We start from the raw sequence: 6598 nt of genomic DNA, 5'->3' as shown, positions 1-6598 counted from the left end.
GTTCTTTTTGTGTATTTGACTAAGAGCACTGCAAGCCCCTCTCCACAGACGAGGCTGGGGCAACGTTCCTGTCCTGAGGAGAGGCAAGAGCGTTCCTTCCCCATTTACCCAGACACGGAGCACCAAGGGTGCAGGAGATAAGAAGCAGGAGGTGGCCTCCCAGGGCTGGGGGTGTGGGTGCATGGCCTGGTCCCTGCCCCTCATCCCCGCTGGTCTCTGGCACTGCTGCCCTCCTCCCTCACCTCACTGATCAGGCCGCTCCCAGGGGGTATCCCAGGGCTGAGCAGGACACAGAAGTGCACTACAGCCATGCAAATTCAGAATTCTTCACTTTCAGCAAGAACCCACATCTAGCCTCCTAAAACTGATGCCAGGCAGTTTGCCTGAGGGACCTCATGCACAGCAGACTCTCAGAGGCACCATTCCTTCCTCCAGCAGCCTGGCAGTCACTGCAGGAGCGCGACAGTGATGTAGGAGTCACGGACGGGAGCGGGCCATGGAAGTCTGCTGCTTAAATTTCTTCTGTACACTGTGTAAGCAGATTCGAGCTCATCTTCCCCAAATTGCTTTACTAACCACATTAACCTCCGGGACTCCCCTTTGTTTCCTGGGGTGAGTGAGCAATAACTCAGGGATACAGCACTGATGGCTGGGCTCCCTTTGCAGTGAGTGCTGCACGAGACCGGTGCAGTGTGCCCTCCGTGGGAAGCTGTGGTTTGCAGAAATGATGTATTATTAGTGCTGCATCCGAAATAACCCAGTAATTGCTTAATGTTTTATATTTACATGGGCTGTATGTTATGTTTGCTCTGAGAGGGGGAAGGAAAGCTAAGCAGGAAAGGAGTTTGCAATAAACCCACAGTAAGCAATAAAGAGCTATAAATGGTAATCTGTCAATAGCATCAGCTTTGCAAAGGGCTTGATTCAGGAAAAGAGGAGCATCCTCAGCTCCCAACAGATCCAAACCAGCCCAAATTGTAGTACCTAGCACGACTGAGTCCTTCCTGAAGGATGAGCTATTAAATGTAAACATACATAAAATCTTATTTGAAAGATCATATTAATTATTAACAAGGGGAAGGATGATCTTTCAGGTAAGGCACTGGTGTGCTGGGACTCTGCAGTGAGCACCAGCTCTGCCACAGATTCTTTGCTTCATCCTGTTCCTCCTGTCTTTACCCTCACGATGGGGATAATTCCTCTCCCTCCCTCCCTGTATTGGGCTGTGCTGTGTTTCTGTGGGCATGGACAGTTCCCTGGTAAAAGTAGGTCCCACAGGTCAGCTGTAAAGTAAATGATGATTGGTAATTTTAATTTTTGAGTATTTCTCCTTTCTTTCTTTCTGTCTCAGTAATTGCTTCCCACAATAACATACATCACAGTAATACTCTGAGACAGTGGGTTGGATTTATGCAGGGGGAGAAAGGGGCAAGGACCCATTTTATTTCATTTATATAGCAAATGAATAATTCTGCAGACTTCACCATATTCCCCAAGAAACTGATACTAAATCAGGTAGTTGCTAGGTCATCATTTTGATCCCAAAGATGTTTGGTCTCCTTCAAGTTTGCTGCATGCATTTAAACTTCTGTCCCTGGATGAAGGAGAACAGTCATTCACACCAACTTGTGGGTGCTCATCTGTTTTCAAAAAAAACTTCTTAAGATTTTAATAGAGAAACTGCCTGCCCTGAGAAATCCACAGCCAAACCCTGGTGAGTAAGTAAGCAGGTATGAGCACATGTGTGTGCAGCACGATGTGAATGCAAACTCAGAGGGGCAGTGGATAAGCAAAGTTTGCAATCTACTGGTTTTCCAGGTCTTCAGTCTTCAATTTATGTCCCATTGAATGCAAAATGAAACAGCTCTTAGCTGTATGGGCTGAAGAACACCTCTGAAATCAGCTAGAACCGATAGCTAAAAACTATTAGGTCATGAATTTTTAAAGCATGTGCAATGTGGGAAAAACCCACTGGGGAGAGTGCTGTGCACAAACCAGCAGCTGTGGTGGAGGGTGGGGAGGCAGGTGAGACGAGGAGCACTACCCAGCCTCCCACCAGCTACACACTGCCATATGGTGTGCTGAGAAACTGGCAGGTATGAGGATACAGGAAAACTGGGAGCTGTAAAAACTGTGAGGATATTATACAAGGACTACTGTGTTATACATATTGCAGTCCACTGGGGGCAAAAAGAAAGGATAAAAAAAAAAAAAAAGAAAGAAAAAAACCAACCAAAGCTAATTCCTTCCATTTACATACAGTTGTGTCTTGCAACTAAAATACAAGATTCAGCCATTCCCAGTTTCTTGCTATACCAAGGAAAAGCTGCTTCATTGGTAAAAAGGTCGTGCAGGGGTGAGCAGTGACCAGAGCAGAAGGAGAAGCCATGACAAAGAGTCTGGGGTAGGAGAGAGCAAAGGGCACAGATCCAAGATTATAAAACCCAGGCAGGTCTCACATTAACGTGGCAATTGCCTCCTCAAGGGTCTGCTGCCTGTACAAACTGCATGGGCCAGTGTGGCAGAACCCAAAATACACAATACATCAGAGACCAGGACAGGGCTGTGAGCCCAACTCTGAGGCAGAACTCTCCCTTCCCAGTGCCACCACTTCTCTGCACCATCCTGACAATTCACACATAGGATGATGTCTGCAGAATAGCCAGGGAAAGTGGCAGAACCCCTTCTGTGAGTCCATGCAAAGGATTTACACAGTGACAGGGTTGTACACCACAGAAGGGAAGAAACCCTGCAGGAGATGCCACCACACCTGGCTATTGAGAGAGCTTTATCAAAATGATGAGAAGAAAGAACTAATTAGCAGTTAGTGGTAGGAGCAGAAAAACTGTTTGAAAAGGAAGATCTTATGGCACCTCAGTAACAAGCAGAAAGGAGAAGAAATATAGGAAGTATTTGAGACTGATGAGAAATTATTTTAAAATTCATAGAGCAGGACTGGCCACTTTGTTACATCGACTGAACAGGAAATGTGTTGCTGCTCTATCTGAGGAGTCGCTGCACAGAGAGGAGCCTCCTGAGCTCCAGTGTGCCTTCTCTGGGGAAGGATTTCCTGCACGTTTGCAGAGAGGAGAAGGGACTTTTCAAGGTGCAGCACCTCAGAGAAGGGTGCCTGCGTCTCTCCTTGAGACAGGAGCTGTGAATGCCATCCGATGTTCAGGGAATGATAGAGAGATCATACTCAGCTAATAAGATGTGACCCAACCCACAGCAAAGACCTCAGGGGTATCAGTGGGAAGCAGCAGAGTCCTGGGTGGCATTTGCAAGGGACAAATAGAGGAGTATTTGCACCAAAACACCTTTGCACAGTGGGACAGTCAGCAGGAGCCTCAGTGAGACAGAAATGGCAGCACTGAAAAGCTGCCTTCCCATTGCCTTCAGACCCTGTCACAAGGCTGCCTGGCAGTGGTCTGGCCACGGACAGCACTGCAAAGGCTGAAGAATCTGCCCTAACAATGAGAAAAGTATTTTTCTGACAAAACCCTTGAGGCCCGCGCCCCACTAAAAGCTGTGCAACAAGATACTATTACAATAGCTTGTGGGGAAAATCTTCCAGTTGGTCAGCCCAGCCGTGGATCTGGGCAGCTTAAGGAGTCTGAATACATTTAATTTATTATTTTCACCATGGAAATGCTCAACAAAACTGACCTTTTCAGTTTCAATAAAACTGGATTTTCCTGCAGGTCCCCTGTCAGCCACTGCAATAATAAGTGGGAGGGCTAAAATCTGGAATTATTAAAAACTGAAAAAGAGTAAAATGGTGCCCCAGCCCCAGTGCTGCTGGGCTGGATCTGACTGCACTCACTCTGCTGGCAGAGCCACGCTGTCCTTCAAACAGAAAACCCAGTTCCATCTGTGTCTTTGCTGATGCAAATCTGGAGCATCTGCTAACTTCTGTGACGTTAATCCTGGCTTGCTGGGTCCCACTTGGAGCAGGATATGGCTACTGCATCTCTGCTGCAACTCCTTTCACTTAGGGCAGGCCATTTATGGGGATTCTTTAGTACTGCTGACTATCCTGGCACATTTATCCTTCCCCATCAAGCTCTACATTTACCTGTTCCTGAGCAGAGCACTAAGACTCAGCCTTCAGGCACTGAGGAAGATGCATCTTTCTTTGCCCTCCCTCTGGCTGGCCAGGGCAAGGATGGACAAGGATGCAGGTGGGAAAAGTGAGGAGGATGAGGGAAATGGAGAGGGGCATGGGCAGGCATTCATAGAATTATTTCAAACCTCAAAGTTCCTTATGCTTTTTACCAAGGAGTTATGGCATGCCTGACCTTCAGACTATGACCAGTCTCAAGAACAATAGTTATAAAATATGGCTAGGAAAATATTGATGTCTGTTTAGACACATGCATTGTTAAGTATCCATTGTTTGGCAGCAGTTGAACAAAGAAATGATTTCTCCCTTGTGTTTAACTTCCCCCAGTGTCTACATTCACAGAGGCATCCTCAAGCCTGATGAAATTCAGGCATTCACATCTAAGTCAATGCTCCTGGAATGAGGTAGTTTTGAAGCATCCAAATCTGCATTTCCCATGTCACATTTTTAGCAAAATACAGATATGGGTAGACAAAATGTACAACAGAGCAGCTTTTAATAACCCTCTCAGATCCCAGGCAAGCCACATTGTTAACAACAGCTACAACCCCCTTCCAGCGTGCCCCTTTCCTCCCCCTGCCGCGTGCTGTGCGAGCTCCAGAGGCTGCATTTCCTCTCGAGACTCCAAATGAGTTGTTAACACGCCAGTTGTTAACACTGTACTTGATTGGGATATTTCACATGTCAGGCAGGCAACAACATCTGACTGAAAACAGAAGCCACTGCTCAGGAGCCTGTGATGGGCTGAGGAGCTGCCGTGTGGCCACTGGTGGCACAGGGAGCCCTGGGGACACAGCTCACGGATGCCACTCTCTGCACCTGCCTCCCCCATCCATAACACACACGGGGCTCCATTAATCAGGGCTTGTTTGCCACCCCTTCAGTGAAGTACTGGCCCTCTGTAACTGCAGTGTATTACTGGGACAAGACATGGTCACTGCCAAGCAGTGGTGATGCCATTTCCATCCGAGGCGTGCTTCCAAGCAGCCTTCCATGCACACTGCCTGTTGCCTAAAAGAAAGGTGCAAAACCAGACCAAACCTTTTTTTCTTGGCTGTTTGCTGTTCCTTTGCACTTTGCAAAACACAAGATCGAGCAAGTATCTGAGCTGACATCACTTTCTTTCCTTTTGCTGTTATGACAGAAGTTTTGGGTCCCCCTCCCTGGTTTTTGCAGTGGAATTAATCCCTGGAGGCCCAGCCTGAGCTGAACTCAGTATTTGTTGGCTGCAGCAGCAAGTGCAGAATATGCTGCTCAGTAGTGACTCTGCAGCTTTCAGTGGTGCCCCCCTGCTCTGCCTTGTAGAGAGGCATGAAAGGAGAAATGCCCACGCTCTGCTCCCAGGCACCACAGACTACATGGTGATGGAGCAGCACTTTGTCCAGATTTTCAGCTCCTGGACAAAAGCTGGGTGGAACAGAGAGCTGGTGGAGCCAGGAGCCCCAGTAGGTGCTTGCACTTGGGGAACTACTGAAAGCTCCTGCTCCACCCGAGTTGTCTTAAGCTCAGCCTCTGCTTCAACACAATATTTTTCCCTTGACAGCTGGAGTAAAAATAACTCTTGTTATTCTGAAGCCCATCTAAAGTGAAAGCCAACAAAAATAAAAACTTTCTTCCTATTTCTCACTGTCGTTTTTGGAGGAGCTTTACAGCAAAATTGCTGAGGCTGTTGGCATGGGAATAGGTTTTGGTGATACTGTTCCCTGAACGCTGTTATCACATAACTTACTGCAGGTGCATAGTGCAGGTGCTGCAGCAGCTCCTGGAGCTGCACGTGGGGTTGGGGCCACTGGGCAGGACACGCAGGATGAGACGGTTCCTGCCCTGGAGAACTTAGAGCCCAAGGGTGGAATGGCACCCTTGGGGCTACTGAGACACCCCCAAGTGGTCTCCAAGTTCAGAGAGGTCCAATTAAAAGCAACTGTCAGAAGAGTTAATTCAAAGTTTTAGGTTCACCAGAATTAGCAGCTTTATGTATCCCACCCAAGAGCCTCATCCCTGCCAGCTGCATCTGCACCAGAGAGGCAGCAGTGCCTTCAGTGAAGAGGCTGTCAGGCTCTGTCAATACAGGGTAAATTACAGAGCAAAGGATTTAAATTATTTATTTCATACCCCCTAAACTTAAATAATGTTCCTGAAAAACCATAGCAAAGCCAGCTGAAAAATAAAGGAAATAAAGGGAGCAAGTGAAAAGCTAACCCTGAAGTAAGGATGAGGATGTGCCCATCCATGAGCTCTGAGTTATAGCATTTTATATAAGACCTTTTATCTGTTGTTTTGTTCTGTTTACTGGAGCTTTAGACCTTTGATCCTACCACTGCATTTGCCAAAGGCAGTATGGATGATTGCACCTGACACGTTTCCTCTACCAGTGACATTCAGATGCCTTTCAGCCGTCTGACCAACACAGCTGCAGAGCAGGATGCTGATGGAAAGTGGATTAGGAGATTGCTCATCCTCTCAGAAAGTCACCTG

This window comes from Myiozetetes cayanensis, unplaced genomic scaffold, assembly GCF_022539395.1.
Source record: "Myiozetetes cayanensis isolate MyiCay16 unplaced genomic scaffold, myiCay2020 scf16, whole genome shotgun sequence".
Lineage (NCBI taxonomy): Eukaryota > Metazoa > Chordata > Aves > Passeriformes > Tyrannidae > Myiozetetes > Myiozetetes cayanensis.
Note: the sequence above shows the minus strand (reverse complement) of the source record.